The sequence below is a fragment of the Sorghum bicolor genome, chromosome 4, assembly GCF_000003195.3.
Source record: "Sorghum bicolor cultivar BTx623 chromosome 4, Sorghum_bicolor_NCBIv3, whole genome shotgun sequence".
Lineage (NCBI taxonomy): Eukaryota > Viridiplantae > Streptophyta > Magnoliopsida > Poales > Poaceae > Sorghum > Sorghum bicolor.
Window position 1 is genome coordinate 37,228,088 of NC_012873.2, and position 24,255 is coordinate 37,252,342.

Genomic DNA, 24,255 nt, shown 5'->3' on the forward strand with positions numbered 1-24,255 from the left:
TACTCCCGGGTGAAAGCTACATCGGTATCCGTGCGCTTGCGGATTTTTCTGTTTGCGTTTAAAATACCCAACATGCTTTCTGGCGCCGTTGCCGGGGAACAGTAGCTATGCTAGTTTCGAACCAAGTCGTCCGTGTATCCTTTTTCTTTTCCTTTTTTACCACACTCACCTTACCATTTTGACCATACCACATGGATTTCACTCTAAGCATTAATGAGCATGGAATTTATCTCATAGCCACTTCTTTTACTCCATGCTCATATGCAACATCTTCACAATCCATTGGTCTCTCCAACATCACCACATTCGAGATCTCCAACCCCCTCATCCTTTCTATTTATAAAAACTTTAAAAGGGCGGTTGTCGATGCATATGTCTATAAGAAATATTGCAGATCTCGTTGAGTCGATCTTGATATAGGTCAGCGTTGGAGGGGAAACTACTTCACTGACATAAATCGATGGTTTCCCAAGGACAAGCTTAGTCTCCTAAAACAAGCACTGATCAGATTGTAACATAAACTTTTAATTATTTGCAACATTACCTTGTGTGTTGAGCATATCAGGATAATTGTAAAAATATTCCTTCGGGTATTCTTGTCACTAACCTTTCCAGGATTGGAGCAAGAAGATCGGATGAATAACAAGCACAAGGTATGTACAACCAATCATCATACAACATTGAATTAAATTCAACCAAACTTGAATTTTGCAAAATTCAAGCTTGGGGAGTACTTTACATAAAAACATCCTTTGCCATGTTGTTATGTTGGTTGTCCCTACCTTTGAGACATGCACAATTTGTTAAATATTAATCACACTACTTCATCTCCACTGGAGTAGATCTCTATAAATGCTCTCATGCTACCTTTATTTGCTTTAGTATATGTCTAGGTTTGGAGTAGTTTCATTTATCTCTTAATTAAGCATGGTGCTTAGTTTAGGAATGATGATCTTACTTCCAAGGGAGTTTAAATTAAGCATGGTGCTTAGGTTAAAATTCCCTCCTAAATCAAATTAGACATGGTGTCTAGGTTGATCTTTGAGCCGATAGTATGCTATAGTAGATATTGGATATTTTGTTGGACTAACCCCTGCAGGAAAACTTTCAATACCGACTTGGGAAGTTCTGAGATAAACTCACATTGGAGACAAAGAGAGAGACACATGGAGTTTAACAATTTACACAAGGAAGGCATAGCTCACAAGAGATGATCCATGGAGGGTGCCACAAACACGATGCACAACCGCTAATTAAGGAAAGCTTCCATAAGGTGATACTGTACCATCACTCTTCAAGTAAGGTAACATCTTAAGGTACTTGACTATCACTTTTATAAGCTTCTCCTTGGTTCTGGCGTTCACATGAGTAAAAGAGACAAACATGTATGATTTACAACTCTAGATTAACCAACCCAATCGATTCAATATGTTTAGTCCTTCCACCTTTGTGATCCCACACTCCTAATCATATGAGCTAAAATGTTGCACACTCAATCTTTGGAAGATATATATATATATATAAAAACATAAATATAGATAGATTATCTTTCCATTAGGTTGAGTGATCTGATCTGACGAATGTTTTAAATGCTACACTCATGATCTTATTATCCATCAACTGTGTCTTGCTCACTATGCTTAAGGATAGAGAAGAGGAAATACACTTTTTGTTCTGTTGGTGTTTTCCACCAACAGGGCCCATGCACTTGATCTCTGCCTTGTCTCTATGAGCAGGTACATTTCGAGCAAAATATGAAGGACTTTTATAACTCCTAGACTCCACCAAGTGAAGAACCTAGATCTACGAGCACAAACACACTGGAGATACTGGACACTCAGGCAATCACTGCCCTGAGATGCTTGAGGACGTAACTACTGGAGTAACCCTGTTGTGGAAGTAATTACTGACCTTCTGCCGGTCAATAGATACAATCCAGGACGTCCCGTCATCCCGATCTCCATCGGCATGGTGGACTTCCTAGAAGCACTCTGCAACTTTGGCTCCAGCGTCAACATTATGCTCAGGGTACTCTATGAAAAATTCTTTACACATCCTTTCCTAGAAACAACCATGTGTTTGCAGCTTGCAGATCAGACACTAAGTTTCCCAAAGGGAATATTGAAGAACTTCTGCGTCTGAGTTGGTACCTTATACGCTCCAGCAGACTTCGTGGTGATAGAGACTGGTACAGATAAGAGGGCATCCATCATTCTAGGGAGGCCATTCCTAAACACTTCGGGAGCTATCATCTACGCTAGTGCTGCCAAGATAAGTTTCTACATCAAGGGGAGGAAGGAGACGTTTTCCTTCAAGAACAAGACTACACAAATCTCAGAGCATTCCTGACATGAACCAAGGAAGAGGACCAACAGAAGGAATAGGAACAAGCAAATGTGGACCGAGTCAGCTAACATGATCACTGTAGTTCAAGGAGGTCAAGCTCATCGATTTAAGTCACCGTTCTTGACCAAAACGGACGACCCAGTCACCTATCAACTCCTATTTAGAACCATGCCCCTACAACCAACATACATTCATCTCCAGATGATTTGAAGGTTATTGACATGGGAGAAGACGAATACAATCCACCCATCATCCTTAGGAGACCGTTCCTCAGCACCGTTACAACAATCATCTACATTGGGACCGGAGAAGTCCATATGCACTTCCCCTCTGAGAAGGTACGCCGCTATTTTATTGACCCTAATTATATAATTGAAGACTCTAAGCAGGTCTGGACAAGAAGAAGACGACGCAACCGTAACCAGGGGAGGCAAATCATCAAGGACGAATGGGCAGACTACCAAGGAAAATTAGTAAGGTCTGAAGACATACAGCTTGAACAGAACTGTCCTGAGGAGACCGTAGCGCCGAGTCAGGTGTGGATAGTTATACAATAAGAAGCAGGCGCCGCCAGAATCACCGACTACGCCATGCAGCGAATCCCAGGACGACTGAGAAAACAGAGAGTCCTGTTCGGAGGACTTAAAACACCAAACGCCTTGCCAAGAGGTAAACTTGGTAGTTATCCTTTTCCTTTCAATTATTTAAAATAGTTTGCTTAGTTAATCAGGTTCATATCATCTCGAAAAGAAAATAAAAATGTTAAAAATAGTAAGCCCCATGTGAGTATGCTCATGGCATAAAACCCATAAGTGCATTCAGTGTGGTGGTGTAAGAATGAAATAAATATATTCCTGTCCTATAAAAATGAAATTATAAAAATAAATTTATGATCCTACTAAAGAGTGTAACATTTATTGAGGAGGCTCAACATGATAAAGGCGAAATATTTATATTAACACTTAACTAGTTCCACAAAGCTTTGTTGTCTATTTGAGCTCTACAGAATTCAAGGATAAAAGAAGACTAGCAGACGGAGGACATCCTAATCGCTGTCAGAGTGCTGCCGACATTCAAATACACCTCCGCCACCTGCTAGCTACATCAGAAGGAATTACGTCAAAATCCAGCTTGGGGGAGAGCACCCCCATTTATCCAGCTAAGTATTCTACTCATGTTTATATTTTACTCAAATAATAAAAAGATGCATGATCATAAAAACCCAAATAAATATTTTGTGCTTATATATATCTTTGTTTAGTTTGCTATATAAATAAATAAATAAAATTTGCTATGAACCCTCATGATAAGCTCTCACATGGAAATGATGAATAGTTGCTCTACCATGATTAGTTCTAAAAATTGAAATCTCTCTTAAGTTAGGCATGACTGGTATTAATTAAGATTTGCTCTAAACCTGAACTTGTGGGAAGAGTACTTGATCTAAAGTCTAAGTTGTTAACGGATATGATATGGGAAGGTTGAGCTGCCGTTTATCTGTTCTTAGAGATGCTAGAATTTTGGAGAACTTTATCTTTGAAAATCTTTAAAATGTTGCATGATGAGTTCCTGTATGATGAGAGTTTAAATTCCTACCACAGCCATATATACATGCTTGCTAGACTTTGAGCCACACATTTATTTTTTTATTGCTTATGAGCATTGAGTGTGGTCAAGCTTTGTAGACCCTTAGGAGCTTGTCATGTGGTTAAATCAAGATTCACTTGCACGTTCACTCACACATACTGCTTCTACTCCGGAAGTATGCATCCACATATATCCGTCCATTTCCATCTCCAGAACCACCCAAAAATATTCTACTCGTAATCCGGGAGAGAATAGCCAAAAATATTTCTGTTTTTCCCCTGTGAAATAAATGCTCAAGTTATCTTGTTACTACCACTTGCTATATTATCTCATGAGATGAGTGCTCTAAAAAAAAGAAAAAAAAAAGAAAAAAAAAAGAGAAGATGCGAGGCAATAAAAAGGGGCAAGTGCCCGGAACCTCGAAAAAAAAAGTGAGATGAGAGGTAAAAATGGACAAGTGTCCGACAGTAGAATTAGGGGTACAAGATACCCACCTGAGAGAAAAGAAAAAAAAGAGAAAATATAGAGCATGTCATTCCCCTCGAAAAGTTTCAAAAGAGCAAGAAAGGTATGTATCCCCTCAAAAGAGCATAAGTAGAATTAGACTTCCACCATTGTTGTCACTATCATCACCATACACCTTTCATTCGCCACACATGCACATCTTGATTTGACTTATTGACTTGTTCTTCTGGATCCATGGTTTGACTATGCAATAAATGTCTTGTAAGTATGTATTAGCTGTCTCCCACCTATGAGCTCCAGATATCAAAACCTTATTAGAGTAGGGTGAGAGAGAAGGCAATGCCACTATGCCTTATACCAAAAATACTACATACTTTGAGAGAAGGCATACACCATTATTGCCTTGGTAAGGATCCAGAAATACCACAAAAGAGAGACTAGAGAGATTCATACAAGGAATCTCTGAGTTTTATTTGAAAATCTGCAAAAACTCCAGAGCTATAGTTAATCGAAGAACAAGAGACATGGCGCTTGACTAGACCGTTCTATCTTTTAACTGCTCAAGACACAAGTGACGGTTGCAAGCCCCATGGTGGAAGGTAATATGAGTAAGTTTAAATCTTAACAGTTTACCCTAACCTAGAGATGAGATCTTGTATAAACGCATATGTATCTTTAAGTTATGAAACCACTACAGAAACTCTTGAGTTCATCTTTGCTCAGGGACGAGCAAAGGTTAAGCTTGGGGGAGCTTGTTGACAGTCCATAATACTCACAATTAACCATCAACTAATCATAGAAAAGGATCCAAATGCAACCAACACCTAGACTTAGGGTTTTATCTGACAGAATTCCACAAGTTTTGGTGTTTGTCTATTTCTGCAGGGGGTTATCAGGAAATACGGAGGAAAGGCCCACACGTCGGGTTTACATAGAGATATTAACGTGCCGCGCAATTTTCTATCATCTAGAAGACTCCAGAAGCCACGGGAACGAAGCGGAGGCCGAGAGGGCTCAGGCACAGGGCGCCCGCCCTAGTCCTGAGGGCGCCCGCCCTGCTACAGTGCTCAATCAGAGTCCAATTCGGGGACAACGCTCCACCGACCTAAAGGATCAAGGAAAACCGTGCGATTAATGTCGATTTGATCCAACGGCCCAGATTCATCTGAAAAGACTATATAAGAAAGGCCCCCTAGCCCCTGGAGATCATACCTCTTCTACAGAATCAAAGCTAGGGTTTCAATTCTTCATCCAAGTAGAGAGGATCCCTCTAGTTCTTCTAGTTCTACCTCTAGTTCATCTAGATCTAGTTCTAGTTCATCTAGTTCTAGTTCTAGTTCCTCTAGTTCTAGTTCTAGTTAGTTCTAGTTGTAATCTAGAAAATAGGGAGAGAGAAGAGGAGAGCGGAGGAGGAGCCGGGTCTGTCGGATCTTCCTCAACATTATACTTTTGCAGCAACTGGTTCGTTCTTCATCGTTCTCCAAGTTCTTCAGTTCATAATTTCTGAGTTCTTTAATTACTTTTATTTACATTCGAGTTATTTATTGGATTCCCGCTTGCATCAAGTGCTCTAGTCTTTATAACGCTAGAGTAGTAATTAATAGATTAGACGTGATGTTTAGTCTTGCAATTACCTGGAATTGCACCCAGTCCTGCGGATTGTTGTGGTAGCCTTAGGGTAGTGACAGCCCTAACAGTCAACGTATTCCACCACGTTCGGATCGGTGTTTGTAGGACCGTAGTCAGACCTTCCTAGCCCCCTTCTCATCTCTTTCTGTGGTTAGTGCTCTGATGTCCCGATATAGATAATCTTGAAGTAATTCTTGATTCTTAGATCAACTAGAGAACTCTCAGGAAACTTCCTCTCTTCCCACCAAAAATAATCATATAGTTATCCTTGGGCGATCTTGGATCTTAATTAGTACACTCACGTTCCCTGTGGAAAATCGATACTCTGGAATACTCCCGGGTGAAAGCTACATCGGTATCCGTGCGCTTGTGGATTTTTCTGTTTGCGTTTAAAATACCCAACACTTTCCACAATTAATTCTCCCAACTTGGTAATAGGCCGTTAAATCTGAACAACCCTGGCCCGCGTCTCCTACCTATTCTCCGAATTCCTCAACCTCCCGAACTGAATCTTTCCACTTTATGCACACATCGGCAATATAACCGTTAGGAGGAACTGCTGATGGACCGACCAGGAGATCTTGTACGGTGAAATATCTTCAAAATTATGACCGCTTGTTGTCAAATCACTTGTGCAAACCCTTGATTAATGTGCGAACAGTTACCATATCCACCTGAATACTCTCGGATTTCACGGATGCGGCAAAGTGATAAGTCAGATTTGCCCCTGCCCGTTTTGCCCTATAAATATTTCCTTCTCCGGTACTCCTTCTCCATCTTGTCATTCTGTAGCCCCAAATCCATTTCCTTGGCAACGGCAATACTCGAGGACTCCGAGAACTTCAACAAGGATCTCCTCCAACAACCCTCAAAGCCTTCAATCTCTCCTTCCCTCAAGAAGGAACAGCCATGAACTTCATCGTCCCTGAGGTCAGTTCATCATCCTTTTTCTTTTCGCACTTTCATTGTACTCCTTTTCATCTGCGATTCCTTTTACTGAATATTCCCTTTTCCTTTTGTTCTTCCTTTCATCCTCAAAAATTTCTTGGATCTGACTGATAAGATCGTAATTCCTACCGATCAACCTCACCTCCAATGTCTTGGCCCGCTATCTGATAAACGCCGAGACAAATAGAATCCCCTTTAGGGCCGAAAACCTCTCACTAGATCTATGGAAAGATGCTTTCCGTTCCTCGCCCAGTCCTACCGAGGGATGGAAGGATTAGTTCCTGAGAGTTAGCCATTCAAATGAGGTCCAATGGGGCGAACGGAAGTTAGACCAGTGCATTAGATTGTCCCTTGCCGATATGGAGAGGAATGAGTCACTGCTAATCGCTGCTTCGTACTTTTGGTCAGACACGCTCAATGCTTTCGTATTTGGACATGGCCCTGCCTCTCCTACACTTGCCGATGTACTCATGCTCACCGGCTTAGACATATCCACTGCCGATAACAGCCATTTATTTGACACCAAACCTAGTTCTAAGGTAGAAACTCGTGCTATCGGCGGTTGGTCTGGGTACATTCAGAAGTACCGAAAAACAGGACCTGTCAGTGCAAAGGAATAGACCACTTTCTGAACATGTGGCTGGACAAATTTGTATTCTGTGGCCGATTGGCATGACCAACCTCTGTTTACCTATCGGTAGCAGAAAGATTAGCCAATGGTGGCCGATTCCCTCTTGGCCGATACCTGCTCGGCTCTCCTTATCACCTCCTTCACCAGGTAGCCAAGAAACTTCTGCTAGGTCAACCTATCAACAATTTAGGGGGTCCTTGGTGGTTTATCAACATGTGGCTTAGTCTCCACATGCACAAGCGCCTTGAATTCGACCTCTTTGCACAACGCTTCCCCAGGGACATAGCCGAGGATTATGAACTGGATGAAGAAGAATCGGCAACTCGTTCCCCTCTGAACTTTGGCGAAACTGCCATAGTCTTACCTGGCACTGGTGGTAATGAAGACCAGGTTAGCCGATTCTTTCAGACTCTCTATGAAGGTTTGACCAGGGAACAGAGGGCATGGATGCCTTATGAAGATCCAGACACCAGATTTTCCCTGACTTTCCATCCCTTCAATGATGCTCTCAACAAGGACCGTGATGTGATGATGGCAATTATCACCCCAAAAGCCATATCAGTGAACTTCTTTGGTTGTGGGAAAGCTTCCAATCTGACCTATGAGTTTTATAACCCATCGGCACTAGCACGCCAACTGGCTTTCGGCCAACTGTCGATTGCACTTTGCTACGCCGATGTGGTACAGCCGAGGGAGACCATCACCAGCAATCTTGAATGGACCAGGATAGGTCAACTTCCGCAAAACGCCGATACAGATGTCGATCTATCGGCTTGGATCCCAGCTCTCTTCATTACTCAGACATACAAACAGTGGTGGGAGGAGTGGAAAGAGCATCTGTTCTGCAGATCGGCCCTCACATATCGTGGCATGATCGACCCCAAATACAAGGTCCCCGATAATACTGTAAGCATTATAACCGATGTTTCAATCCTTTCACTCTCATTTTCTATCGGTAACTTACTTTCTTTGTTTTATACAGGTCGCTGATACGCCACCATTAGTTAGCAGAAGCGGCAGGCCGATTGAACTCCTTCCATCGGGCCCAATCTCTTTGATCGGCAACAACGCTCCAAGCTTGGCTGCTTTAATGCACCGGGGTGTCCGTCTTAAGAAAATCACCACCAAGCGAACGAAAACATCCCCGTCGTTAGCTGCCACCGCTTTGGCACAAGCTTTCAAGGTAAATTCTTGAATTCGTCAACTTATACCGATTCCATTCTTACATTCACACAATTTTTTAGGACACATCGGCTAGCATGGGAACTTCATCGGTAACTTTTATTATTTCAATCAGAACCTCATCAATACCCTATTACACTAGTACTCATAAAACTTTCATTGTTGTATCAGCACACTGGCAAATCAGCAAAGACCAGAAGTATGACTGCCGATGCCCCCCAGTCCAGCCAACCAAAGAGAAAAGGTCCCAAGAGTACCAGATCACAAGCGAAGCGCTAGTGAACAGCAACGCCTCCCCCTCCTCCAGGGTCATCGATTCCTGTAGAATCGTCCCCCTCTTCTCCAGAACCTCAGATACAACAAGCACTGTCTCTTCCTCAGCCACAAGAAGAGCCCCAGTCAGAAGAACTTCAGCCAGAAGAAACATCGGCTGATGTACACGAGCAGACCGCCGATCCAGCAAGCTTGATCATAGCATCGGTAGTCTCCTCGATTCATACAAGTACTGCACCCCCTCAAGGTAACGTACTCTCCATGAAATTACTGCTGATGAACCTACCCCTCCATTTTATAATTACCCCTATTAATTTTCAGCTAACATAGTCTCATCAGCAATTCCAGCCAATCAGCTTGTGGGACCATCAGCTTCAACCAGCCAGAGGCGAGAAATAGCTCTGAGACAAGTAAGTTATTTGACTATCATTCTTCATTTTACTAGTATTTCATCATCAAATAACACATCTCCTTTTCTCTTTCAGGAACAAGATTCTCCCGACAGTCTGTTCTCCTTCGCTATTGAAATTTCTGACGATGAAGGCGAAGAAGCAAGTTCTTCCCAAGCGATTGGGATTTCATCTGCAGAGATCAGAGCAAAACTGGAGGATCTGTCGGCTCTGCTTCATCAAGATACAACGCAATTGGTCGATGACTCTGATCCAGCCAAGGCCCTGTTTAAGGCTCTCAGAGGTCAAATCCCTGCCGATGACGAGGAGATTCTTTTTCAGGCTGCACACTTGGAGAGTCGTCAGCTGCAGTACCAAAAGGCTGCTCAATGCCTTGCCGATAGAGCCACTTATGCCCAGCTCTCAGAGGACGTGATGAAAGTGAAGCATCTTGCCGATGAAAAGCATAAGAGCATCGGCATTCTAAAATCTTCCAAAGATATGCTGAAACAGAAGATCTCTGACCTATTGGCAAAGAGGGGAGCTCTTCTAGCGGAACTTAAGCAAGTAGAAGAAGCTCTGTCCCAAGCTCAACAGGAAGAAAGCCAGTTGCCCGAAATGATCAAGACCCTTGAACAAGAGCGAAACGTCCAAGCCCGCAAGGCATTGCAGATGAAGAAGAAACTAAAGCCAGTGAAGGGCTCTGCCGATGAAGATATGAAGGAGATAGAAGAAGCCGATCAGATTCGTCTTCGTGCCATATCGACGATCCAGACTCTGCTAAACATATGAACTCTTCATCGGCGGCGTGTTTTGCTCTTTTCTTTCAAACGCTCCTGATTATTTTGGTCTAGCCGATAGGACTGCTATCGGCATCTTTTAAAACATCGTATTCAATCCCAGATACATTTCAATCCAGCCGATAGGAGTGTTATCGGCACTTAAACTTTTTATGCATCGACCCATATGCTTGGGTAATATTTCTTTAGATATTTGCCATTCAATGCTCTGGGAAATTCAACTCCTTCGAGAGTTTCTAAAATATAGGCATTACTAGGAGCAGATCGATTTATTCGATAGGGACCCTCCCAATTAGGGGACCACTTCCCAAATTTTGAACTTTTAGTCCCGATCAGTAAGATTAGTTTCCATACTAAGTCTCCTTAGCCTTTACCTTCTTATCATATCATCTGGCAACTCTCTTTTTATTTTCTTCTATACTCATCAAAGCTCTCAGCTGATGCCCTGCTAAATCATCCAACTCGTCTTTCATCAAAGTAGCATAGTCATGGGCAGTCAGCTGGTCTTGAAAAGATAGTCGCCTAGATCTAGTTTTAATCTCCCATGGCAACATAGCATCATGTCCATACACCAACTGATAAGGCGAAACTTTGGTCGACCCATGACAAGCCATCCGATACGACCACAAAGCTTCATTCAACAATGTATGCCACCTCCTAGGATTTTCCTCAATCTTTCGTTTGATAAGTTTAATAATTCCTCTGTTAGACACCTCGGCCTGTCCATTAGCTTGAGCATAATAAGGAGAAGAATTCAACACTTTAATCCCCATACCGATTACAAATTCATCAAACTCGCCTGATGTAAACATAGTACCCTGATCGGTAGTAATTGTTTGAGGAATACCAAATCGGCAAATAATATGCTCTTTCACAAAATCAATCATATTGGCCGATGTAACTTTTTTCAAAGGACTAGCCTCAACCCACTTGGTGAAATAATCAGTGGCAACCAAGATAAACTTATGCCCTTTGCTTGATGGTGGGTAAATCTGGCCGATTAGATCAATAGCCCACCCCCGAAACGGCCAATGTTTAATAATGGAATTCATAGCCGATGCGGGTGCCCTTTGAACGTTACCAAATTTCTGACATCCTTGACATCCCTTGAAATATTTAAAACAATCCTCAAGTATGGTTAGCCAACAATACCTGTTCCTCCTAATCATCCATTTCATCTTAAAAGCCGACTGATGTGCTCCACACACTCCTTCATGGATCTCTCCCATCAAACTTTTAGCTTCATCATCACCTAAACACTTGAGAAGAACTCCATCAATTGTTCAATAATATAATTCATCCTCGAGGAACACATACTTAGTAGCTTGAAACCGAATACACCTCTCAACCTTCTTGGATGGATCCTTTAAATAATCAACGATTTCCTTTCTCTAATCATCGGCACGGATTGCCGATAACGTGTTCAAAATGGGTTGATACCCTGAGGCATGCTGAGCCAACCGATTAGCCTCCTCATTATGTAACCGAGGAACATGCTCTAATCGGAAGTCTTTGAATTCCCTTAACAGTCGCATACTCTTTTCGTAATAAGTTATCAGGACTTCGATTCCACATTCATAGCTTCCAGCCAATTGATTTATAACTAGCATAGAATTGTAACATCTTTGATGTTACGGTTACTAACAACGGATCATGTCATCATGAGCATTGCAAAGCATAATTGTTAAAGCACATTAGTATGCATCAATTTAAAATAAGTTTACTTTGATTGCTTGAGCTTAGGGAAGTAGAGTGTGCTTCTGTGGTGTGTTGTTGCTTGTGTGATTGCTAAAACCCTAGGGTGGAAGTTTTCCGAAAAGCTAAGGGGGGGAAACCCTGATTTCTGGATCCTAGATTTGTCCCCTTTTACATAAGTCAAAAACTAAGCAAAATTTGAGGTTGAGTTCAAAAGCAAAGTTGTAGCTCTTGGCAAGATGTACAACTTTGGTGTTTTGAGTTTTTGAAGTTTCAACACAAAATTCAAAGTAATTTTGAAAATACAGATTTCCAGAAAGTGTCCCCTTTTCCAACTTAAAAGCCCAATTCAAAATCCATTTGGAATTTTGAAAAGTGGTCAACATGAAAGTTGTAGAGCACAAAAAGTTGAGCAACTTTCATGTTGGGAGTTTTTCAAGTTGTTATACAAAATCAAAAGTAATTTTGGAAATTCTGTTTTGCCCCAATTCAAAAATTTGGAATTTCTTTGGTTTGAGTTTGATTTTCAAACTGTCTGGCAAAATTAATCTATTTCCAGTGAGAATCAGCTTGTGACACCTAAATATGATTTGTAGCTTGCAAAATTTGGCACAACTTTTGTTTTGGTGGAATTGGGCTTTAGTTCAAATTTTGGCTGAATTTCGCAAGGGGACAAAAGGGGGAAGATAGGGGTTGCTACAGTGATCCGATAGGGATCACCGGCTCCCTGTCCAGCGCGGCTGCCGCGCGAGCAGCGCCGCGCGCATGCGTGAGTGCACGCAGCTGCTTGCTGCCAGGGTCGCCAGGCGACGTGGATGCCTCGGGCTTGCTTTCCCCTCCACTTGAGCGCAGCGTGGACGACGCCGTGCTTTCCCTCCGTCCTGAGCCAAGGAACCCGACGAGCCTTTCTCTTCCAAATTCGCCCTAACCACTCCTTCCCGAGCCAAATTGAGCAACCCAGTGTCTTCGCCATCTCCTTGCGGAACCAGAGCACCCCCAAGCTCACGCCCTAACCCCCTCAAACGCCAGAGCTCCTCCCTCTTCTCCAACTCCGGCCGAGACCGCCGCCGCGGAGTTCTTCCCGTGGCCACGGTGTTCCAGTGAGTATCACACCCCACGGGCGACTGTTTCACGTTCTTTTCGTGCCCCGGTCGCTCATGCGCTCGCTCCCTCTCTGTGATTGTGAGCAGGATTGCCGGAACGAGCTTGCCGGAGCCAGAGCCCCCGCCCGACGACACTGCTCCCGTCGCCAGCGGCTTCAGCTGCTTCCCCGAGACTTGCAGCGTGAGCACCATCCTCCCCAACCCCTGTGGGAGCTCCCTAGGCCGTCGGCTTGCACTCTACCGGGTCCTGGTGGTCAGCCGATAGTCGGCCATGGCGGCCGTCCGCCGGTGACGCGGTTGCGATAGGAAGAAGACAGTAGAGCGCGAGTTCGTGGTAGAGAGGGGTCCGCGGAGGTGAGGCGGAGCTGGTGCGCGCGCACGCGGGGGCCAGGGACCTCGCTAGCGGCCGCCGGAGCTGCGGCAGCGCCGCCGTGCGCGTAGGAGACGCAGCTGACAGGCGGGGTCGTCCTGTCAGCGTCTCGCTGGAAGGAAGGGAGGGGGGGGGCTGACGAGCAGGCCCCGCTTGTCAGCGACCGCGCGGAGAGGAGGCGGAGTGCGCAGCGTCCGTGCGGGCCGAGCCGAAGCGGGCCGGCCTGCGGGCCGAAATCCGGCCACCCGCTGCAGTGTCTTGTTTTTTTTTCTTTTATGCAGTTTTTGTTTTATATTTGAATTTGGGTATTAAATTGTGTGATGATCCAAAAATAATGAGAATTTTTGTATAAACTCTCTGAAATATGTAGGATCCAAGAAAAATACTAGGTTCTGATTTCTAATAGTTTGCAAGGATACAAAAATTGACCCTTTTAATTAGCAAATAAAACTTGTATGATTTTTAATAATTTATTTGTATGTCCAAAAATCACCAAAAATTGTGGGGAGCCTCTGAATATTATTCCCTGGCTCCACACAAAATTTGGTGGCATTTGGATTATGTTTGAGTAAAATATTAATAAACCCTTATTTAGTACTTAAGTAATAATTCCAAAATAATTAAACAATAATTAATTAAATCCTCATGATTAGGGTTGAGTGATTTTGAGATTGTGTAATGACCTGAGGTCATTAACCCTAATGACCTTTGGCATTTGATTATTATTTAGCCTTAATGCTTAAGTACTGTCATTAGTAGTTAATTAAGAATTAATTAAGGTAAATAGGATTAATAATTAGTTAATTCAGGATAATTAGGAATTAAAAGGAGTTTTAATTTACTGATGCAATCTCTTGGGTAAAAACAGTAAATTGTAAACAACTTTATTTAGTGACAACTCTGTATTGCATTAAAAAGGCAAATCGTACTTAATTCGGTCCATCTTGCATAATTGCCATACGCATATCATAAGCATTCATCATTTTGCGTATAGTGTCCGTGACCGAAGGAGCGCCCGTTGAACCGAACCCCGAGGTCGGTGCTCCGTTCGAGGAAGTCGGATCCGAGACTTGGGAAGTCTCCGAGGGTCCCTCTCTGCCCTGCAACCAAGGCAAGCCCCGGATGCATTAACCCCTCCTTGAATGTTTTGAATCTTTTATCACTTGTAAATCGAAAATGCTGCATTATGTAGTTAAGAATTGGGTTAACCTACTTGCTGCATTTACTACCTTGATATCTGTTATCCTGTCCTTGACACCTGTTTATTTTAAAACTGCGTAGCAATGCTTAGCCCTGCTACTAGATAGGTTTTTAAACAAGAAAGTTTGAAGGGTTGTTGTGGGATACACTTATGATCAATGATGTTTTAAGTTGAGACCGGTCGGTGGACTTGCTCTAAGAATGGAGTCTTAAAGTAGTGTCTCCGACTGTGTCGATTAAGGACCGTTCCGTTGATGGCCTGCTGGGTTGAGAATTTATAGTACTAGCCACTTGCCTCCGGTAAGCCCAGTCTTGTGATCCCCCGACGCGAACAGCTACTCGCGCACTGGGAGTGGAAAGATGGCGAGAGTAGTGTGTACCCACCTTACGGATCTGAGATGACCGGAAAACATCTAGATCGGCTGTAGGATGGTGGAGTACTGTGCTCTCGGGTGCCGCGAACCTGGTCAGATTTGGGGAGAGCTTGATTTAGGTTGACATATGCAAGATTTAGTTCTACATATGTCGGGTGGTTAGGAACTCCAGCTGGATTGCTAAGCGATTCGAATCGTCGTTGCTCCCCGATTGGGAGACTCAATTCCTTCGACCCTCATCGTAGTTAAATATGCAACTAAGTGATAAAATGAGAAAAGGGAAAATGTCTCATGAGGTTCGGATCCCAATTCCCGGACTCATAGCGACATGAAGCTATGACCATCAATAAATAATACTTAATGATAGGACTAGGAACTCACGGATTCGTCTGTGGGGAACAACCAGATAGACTATCCTCGAATTCCTCTGCCTCTGTGAGGGAGGAATTCGGGGTAAAACTTGAAAATAAGGATGCACTACTAGTAAGCTTTTACGCAAAACACTTTGGCTCCTTGCTCAGCCACCCCTTGTCTACCCTAAGCCTGCATCCCTAAATTCTCCTCTTTTCCCGTCGGATAAGTCTTGTTGAGTACTCCCGTACTCAGGGTTTCAATACCCCTGTTGCAGGTGAAGCTCAGGAGCCGACTTGTTTCGGACCCTGTTGTGTGACCGTCGTTGAGGTTGACGACGAAGAAGAGTGAGCGCGACCCATGGGCAGGGTCTGTAAATTTGTTCTGTCTGTACTAAAGTTTCAGTTGCTCTGCTGGACCAGGCTTGTAATAACACTCTACTATTTGGAAGAACTCCTTTTATAAATTAAGTTATGTAATACTTCCGCTGTTTTACTCTGAAATATTATTTTGGTCTTGTGTCGTTGAGTTACTGCTTTATCTTCGCAACGAATGATCCTGGTGTTAAGGTGGCCACTTGCTATTCTGTAAGGGCGAGAAGAAACAGTTCTCGTTGTTTGACCATTACCAGTGGTCAGGACGAGCCAGCTTGGTACGCCACAGGTAGCAGTGGAATGAGCGCCCAGCAATGCTCATCGGACTTCTAAAGTGGGAGGACTCCCGGCATCACCGTCAGAGGTCCTTAGGACAATGGCAGGTGTCGGTGGGCCCAAACACTTAGGAGGTTCTGCCACAGCTGGTATCAGAGCATTCGTTGCCAAGATGGCTGCTGAACCTTTTGAAAAACTTCAAAAATTCGTTTGGAACTAATATTATGAACCTGCCTATTTTGAGTCCAAGTGCTTAGTCCTAATCTACCCCTGTCTATAGGCTTTCTTAGAATTTTTGAAGTGGTATGGAGGAGCAACCTAAAGTATTGCCCTATGTTGTAAAAATTTAAGGTACTGTTGTTACGAATTGTTAGTAGGAATTGTAAGTTCGTGCATGCATCATGATGTATTAACTGGTTAAGTTCCTTCCTCCTTGTTGGGTTGGGTGAATAGAATCAATCCTATTCTTGCTAACCTTTAAGGTCTCTCTTATTCATCTAAACTTACCTTCTACAGGATGGCTCGTCAGAAGCAGACCCCGCGTAAGCGGACTGGTCCAAAAGGAGTTCCCCGACATCAGCTAGCTCCACGCAGTGATCAAGCCAGTAGTAGCCGTTCACCGCCTCAGCAGGAGGTGGACAGGTTGTCCGCCGAGTTGACTGAGGTGATGAGAGAGAGAATGTACAATGTTATGGAGATTGGCAAACTTAAAGCTCAACTGGCCAAAGAAAAACGAGCTACAGAAAATTGTGAAGCTATGTTGTCCCGGATGGTGGAGGAGCGGAATGCAGCCATTGCCCGAGAGGAAGAAGCTAGGAGCACCCATAGGCATGAGCTAACTAGGATGAACGCAAAGTTGGGCAAGGCAAAGTATCTTAAGGATTTGTATGTGAAGATGGCGGCCACGGTCACCGCACAACGGGATGTCGCGTGGCAACGAGAGGACCAGCTCCAGCTGGAGAAACTGGAGCTGGCACATCACTTGGATACAGTCAATGACTTGGCTATGCAGTATCGTGATATTGCATTTAATCTGTATCATCAACTCCATCCACCTCCCGGCGAAGGAGAAATGGATACGGATGGCGAGCTGGCAGACGATGGAGAACCCGATCCAGGCCTCAGTGATGGAGAGGAGTCCGACCCCGATGACCACAACCCAGGGGGTAATCAAGATGATGGCAATGACGACCCGGGCTACAGCTCTGGCCACACCGATTAGTTCGGTGAAACCGAGGGCAACGTCGTTGTAGGGGTCTTAGCTTGCCGTAGTGGGGTTCGGGTTTGTGCTATAAGTTCTCTTTTGGTTTGAAAAGTTGTACTTGTTTACTCTTGGTGTGTATCTAACTAATGTTTAATAAGCGAATGGAAGAATGTAAGATATGTTCTGTGTTATGAATTTTACGTGGTAACAGGTATCTATGATTCTTGTAACAGATGCCGATGCGTACTCGCGGATCCGATGGAGCTGGGACATCCCAGGGAGGGGATGATATCCCCAACCCTCCACCTGCTCCACCTTCTTTGGCTGACGCCATTGCTGTCTTGCTAAGTGCCACAACTGACAATGCTCGCTTGCTGCGCGAGCTAGCACAGCGTCAAACACACTCTGCTCCAAACATCAGAGCACCGCGTAACGGGGACGGAGAGGCTCGGTATGTGGACTTTACCGAGACCAGGCCCCCGGTGTTCACTAAGGCCGATGAGCCTTTAGAAGCGGATGACTGGCTCCGAACCATGGAGCATAAGTTCAGTTTGATTCAGTGTTCAGAAACTCAGAAACCCTTATTTGCAGCTCAGCAGCTTCGGGGAGCTGCAGGTGCCTGGTGGGAGAACTTCTTAGCTATTCAAGCTCCCGGACACCAAGTTACCTGGACCGAGTTTAGGGACGCGTTCCGCGCCCACTACATCCCCGAAGGGCTCATGGCCATGAAGGCCGAAGAGTTTCTCGCCTTGCAGCAAGGCGATAAAAGTGTTATGGAATACGTGGCAAGGTTTAATCATCTCTCTCAATATGCCACGGATCATGTGAACACTGACAGAAAGAGGAAAGCCTGTTTCATGCGTGGTCTAAATACTAAACTTCAGACCATGATGACCACTTGCCAAAATGCTACTTTCTATGAGGCGGTAAATATTGCTATCGCCTCAGAGGAGAAGAATAGGAAACATAAGGAAGCCAAGAAGAAGGCTGCTTCCTCTTCTTTCTCTGGTCGCGGTCAAAAGCGCCAGAGGATCATTTATCATCCACAGGGCCACGGACGTATCCAAACGCCGTTACCTTATCGTGGTCCTTTCTCCCCTCCACAGTACAGACCCGGGCAGCAGGTATATTCTCGACCTACTGCCATCGCTTTTGCACCACGCCAGCCGAACGCCCCGGGTGTTCGCCCTACTGCTCCGCCCAGCCACAATTACCCTTGCTTCAATTGTGGTAAACCTGGGCATTTCTCGAAAGAGTGCCCTTTTCCCCGTCAAACTAACCCTACCTTTCCAAGGCCACCTATGGGCCAACCCCAGCCAGGTCAGTTCAGAACTGGGGTTCAAAAAGGGCAACAGGTACAGAAAGGTAGACCGGTAAAGAAGACAGGGCAAGTCTTCCATACTGAAGTGGAGACAATTCCAGAGGGTGAACCAGTGATGATGGGTACGTTTCCTGTTGCGAAGCATCCTGCTTTAATGCTCTTTGATTCTGGTGCATCTCATACATTTATCAATCGCACCTTTGTGTTAAAGCATGGCATACCCATTGGGGAAACACAAGATCATTTTTATATACAGTCGCCAGGAGGACGGCTGATGTCTAAAGAAATGGTTCACCAAGTACCCATCGAATTTGGTGGGCACAATTTTCCTACTAGTATGATTGTTCTTAAGGACCAAGAAATTGATGTCATTTTAGGCATGAACTGGATGGCGCAACGAGGGGTTGTGCTAGACACTTTGCACCGAACCATTAAAATCCCATTGCCCAATGAGAGTTCTTATTTGCTAATCCAATTAGTTACTCCCAAACGGACAATTGGGCAAGTTCATGCCGCTAATGTGTCTGAAGTTGAAGATATCCCGGTAGTTCGAGATTTCCCGGATGTATTTCCTGAAGACTTACCAGGTCTGCCTCCGGACCGGGATGTACAATTCAGTATAGAATTGAAACCAGGAACGGCCCCAATATCTCGAAGGGCCTACAGAATGGCACCGAAAGAGCTGGCCGAATTAAAAGCCCAATTACAAGAGTTGTTGCAGAAGGGTTTTATTCAGCCCAGTTCTTCTCCATGGGGTTGCCCAGCCTTGTTTGTGAAGAAGAAAGATCAGACATTAAGGCTGTGTGTCGACTATCGTCCTCTAAATGAGGTGACGATTAAGAACAAGTACCCTTTGCCCCGCATTGACTTATTGTTTGACCAGCTAGCTGGGGCCAAAGTGTTCTCAAAAATTGATTTGAGATCAGGGTACCACCAAATTAAAATTAGGCCGGAAGATGTACCCAAGACAGCTTTTACAACCCGTTATGGGCTGTATGAATACTTGGTGATGTCGTTTGGGTTGACCAACGCACCGGCCCATTTTATGTACCTGATGAACTCTGTCTTCATGCCAGAACTTGACAAATTTGTGGTCGTCTTCATCGATGACATTTTGATTTACTCCAAAACTAAGAAGGAACATGCTGAACACTTGAGAATCGTGCTGACCCGTCTCAGGGAGCATCAGCTATATGCCAAGTTCAGCAAATGTGAGTTCTGGCTGGACAAAGTCCATTTCCTGGGTCATGTATTATCAGCGGAAGGAGTCGCTGTAGACCCAGGCAAGGTAGAAGATGTGTTGAATTGGAAACCCCCGACTACGGTACATGAGGTCCGTAGTTTTCTGGGCATGGCGGGATATTACCGTCGTTTTATCCCAGACTTTTCCAGAGTCGCCAAACCAATCACAACCTTGCTCAAAAGTCAAACAAAATTTGTTTGGTCACCCCAATGTGAGCAAGCTTTTCAGACTCTGAAAAGGTTGTTGACAACTGCACCTGTCTTAGCCCAGCCAAATATTGAAAAACCCTTTGATGTATATTGTGACGCATCAGGAATCGGATTAGGCTGTGTGCTGATGCAGGGGGGTCGCGTAATTGCATATGCTTCCAGACAACTCAAACCTCATGAAGAGAATTACCCGACCCATGATCTCGAACTAGCCGCCGTGGTACACGCATTAAAGATCTGGCGTCATTATTTGTTGGGAAACACATGTCATCTATATACAGATCACAAAAGCTTGAAGTATATCTTTACTCAAGCTGAGCTTAATATGCGCCAGCGAAGGTGGCTAGAACTAATTAAAGATTACGACCTTGAGGTGCATTATCACCCTGGTAAGGCAAATATAGTAGCGGATGCCCTCAGTCGTAAGGCTCACTGTAATTGCTTAACAGTGACGCCTAGGGATATAACTTTGTGCCAAGAGCTAGAGAACTTGGGAATAGAAATGATTTCCCAAGGAAGCCTTTCCAATTTAAAGATTGATTTCAATCTCGAGGCTCAAATCATAAAGGCACAAAAAGAAAACAAAGGCATGAGACATCTTAAAGAGAAGATTTTTAATAGAGCACCCACAGACTTTAAGGTGGATGATGTAGGAGTAATCTGGTTCAAGAACCGGTTAGTGGTTCCAAAGGTACCTGAGCTACGTCAGCAAATCCTAGATGAAGCTCATACCACGAGGTATTCTATTCATCCGGGAAGCAATAAGATGTATCAGGACCTGAAGCAAAGGTTTTGGTGGACAAAAATGAAGATAGAAATAGCTCGCTATGTGGCCCAATGTGACACCTGTCGAAAGGTCAAAGCCATTCATCTCAAATCCGCTGGGGAGTTGCAACCTTTGCCTATCCCCGCATGGAAATGGGATGACATAAGTATGGATTTCATAGTAGGATTGCCCAAGACGGCCAAGGGCTTTGATTCCATTTGGGTCATAGTAGATCGTCTCACCAAAACAGCACATTTTCTACCGGTAAAGCTATTGTATCCTGCCTCCACCTATGCTAAGATTTATTTCGACCGTATCCTAAGTCTGCATGGGGTGCCAAAAACAATAGTGTCAGATAGAGGCACACAATTTGTCTCCCAATTCTGGAAATGTTTACATGAGTCCTTGGGCACTAAGCTTTTATACAGCACAGCCTACCACCCTCAAACCGGTGGGCAAACTGAAAGGGTAAATCAAACCCTAGAAGATCTATTAAGATCTTATGCCCTGAATTTTCCAGATAAGTGGGATGACTGCTTGCCTCTAGCAGAATTCTCCTACAATAATAGCTATCAAGAGAGTATCAAAATGGCTCCCTTTGAGGCACTGTATGGTCGCCGATGTCGAACTCCGTTACACTGGTCAGAACCTGGAGAAAGATGGTTCTTCGGAGTTGACTTAGTGAAAGAGACTGAGAACAAAGTGAAACAAATCCAAAATAACTTGAAAGTTGCTCAGTCCCGACAGAAAAGTTACGCTGATAAAAGACGTCGACCATTAAAGTTCGCCAAAGGTGATCATGTGTATTTAAAAGTATCCCCAATGAAAGGAGTAAATCGTTTTGGTGTTAAAGGCAAGTTAGCGCCTCGTTACATTGGTCCATTTCCAATTATTGACCGATGTGGGCAGGTCGCTTACCGCCTTAAACTGCCCGAACGATTATCCGGGGTACATAATGTGTTCCATGTGTCTCAACTGAAAAAGTGTCTTCGGGTACCAGATCGAGTTCAAGATATTGAAGATGTAAAGCTTGAACCAGATCTAACTTATTCGGAATATCCTATCCGAGTACTGGATCAAAAAGCTAGAGTTACTCGAAGGACAACCACCAAATGGTATAAGGTACAATGGAGCCAACACTCTGAGGAAGAAGCCACCTGGGAATCTGAAGATTACTTGCTAGAGAATTTTCCTGAATTCTATGCATCTCTTCAGGACCATATATGATAACCAGAGGATGTACTCCAGTGAAGAAACAGAGTCGCCAAAGCCATGTACTTAATGTACATATATGCATATAATGAAGTATTTTCCCCAACCCCTTGCCTTATGGAAAAGTTGAAGATGAAAGAATTTTGACAAATTTCCTTTTCCATTACTTACCCTAAGGTTTTAAATCTTGGGGACGAGATTTCTTTAAGGGGGAAGGGCTGTAACATCTTTGATGTTACGGTTACTAACAACGGATCATGTCATCATGAGCATTGCAAAGCATAATTGTTAAAGCACATTAGTATGCATCAATTTAAAATAAGTTTACTTTGATTGCTTGAGCTTAGGGAAGTAGAGTGTGCTTCTGTGGTGTGTTGTTGCTTGTGTGATTGCTAAAACCCTAGGGTGGAAGTTTTCCGAAAAGCTAAGGGGGGGAAACCCTGATTTCTGGATCCTAGATTTGTCCCCTTTTACATAAGTCAAAAACTAAGCAAAATTTGAGGTTGAGTTCAAAAGCAAAGTTGTAGCTCTTGGCAAGATGTACAACTTTGGTGTTTTGAGTTTTTGAAGTTTCAACACAAAATTCAAAGTAATTTTGAAAATACAGATTTCCAGAAAGTGTCCCCTTTTCCAACTTAAAAGCCCAATTCAAAATCCATTTGGAATTTTGAAAAGTGGTCAACATGAAAGTTGTAGAGCACAAAAAGTTGAGCAACTTTCATGTTGGGAGTTTTTCAAGTTGTTATACAAAATCAAAAGTAATTTTGGAAATTCTGTTTTGCCCCAATTCAAAAATTTGGAATTTCTTTGGTTTGAGTTTGATTTTCAAACTGTCTGGCAAAATTAATCTATTTCCAGTGAGAATCAGCTTGGGACACCTAAATATGATTTGTAGCTTGCAAAATTTGGCACAACTTTTGTTTTGGTGGAAATTGGGCTTTAGTTCAAATTTTGGCTGAATTTCGCAAGGGGACAAAAGGGGGAAGATAGGGGTTGCTACAGTGATCCGATAGGGATCACCGGCTCCCTGTCCAGCGCGGCTGCCGCGCGAGCAGCGCCGCGCGCATGCGTGAGTGCACGCAGCTGCTTGCTGCCAGGGTCGCCAGGCGACGTGGATGCCTCGGGCTTGCTTTCCCCTCCACTTGAGCGCAGCGTGGATGACGCCGTGCTTTCCCTCCGTCCTGAGCCAAGGAACCCGACGAGCCTTTCTCTTCCAAATTCGCCCTAACCACTCCTTCCCGAGCCAAATTGAGCAACCCAGTGTCTTCGCCATCTCCTTGCGGAACCAGAGCACCCCCAAGCTCACGCCCTAACCCCCTCAAACGCCAGAGCTCCTCCCTCTTCTCCAACTCCGGCCGAGACCGCCGCCGCGGAGTTCTTCCCGTGGCCACGGTGTTCCAGTGAGTATCACACCCCACGGGCGACTGTTTCACGTTCTTTTCGTGCCCCGGTCGCTCATGCGCTCGCTCCCTCTCTGTGATTGTGAGCAGGATTGCCGGAACGAGCTTGCCGGAGCCAGAGCCCCCGCCCGACGACACTGCTCCCGTCGCCAGCGGCTTCAGCTGCTTCCCCGAGACTTGCAGCGTGAGCACCATCCTCCCCAACCCCTGTGGGAGCTCCCTAGGCCGTCGGCTTGCACTCTACCGGGTCCTGGTGGTCAGCCGATAGTCGGCCATGGCGGCCGTCCGCCGGTGACGCGGTTGCGATAGGAAGAAGACAGTAGAGCGCGAGTTCGTGGTAGAGAGGGGTCCGCGGAGGTGAGGCGGAGCTGGTGCGCGCGCACGCGGGGGCCAGGGACCTCGCTAGCGGCCGCCGGAGCTGCGGCAGCGCCGCCGTGCGCGTAGGAGACGCAGCTGACAGGCGGGGTCGTCCTGTCAGCGTCTCGCTGGAAGGAAGGGAGGGGGGGCTGACGAGCAGGCCCCGCTTGTCAGCGACCGCGCGGAGAGGAGGCGGAGTGCGCAGCGTCCGTGCGGGCCGAGCCGAAGCGGGCCGGCCTGCGGGCCGAAATCCGGCCACCCGCTGCAGTGTCTTGTTTTTTTTTCTTTTATGCAGTTTTTGTTTTATATTTGAATTTGGGTATTAAATTGTGTGATGATCCAAAAATAATGAGAATTTTTGTATAAACTCTCTGAAATATGTAGGATCCAAGAAAAATACTAGGTTCTGATTTCTAATAGTTTGCAAGGATACAAAAATTGACCCTTTTAATTAGCAAATAAAACTTGTATGATTTTTAATAATTTATTTGTATGTCCAAAAATCACCAAAAATTGTGGGGAGCCTCTGAATATTATTCCCTGGCTCCAC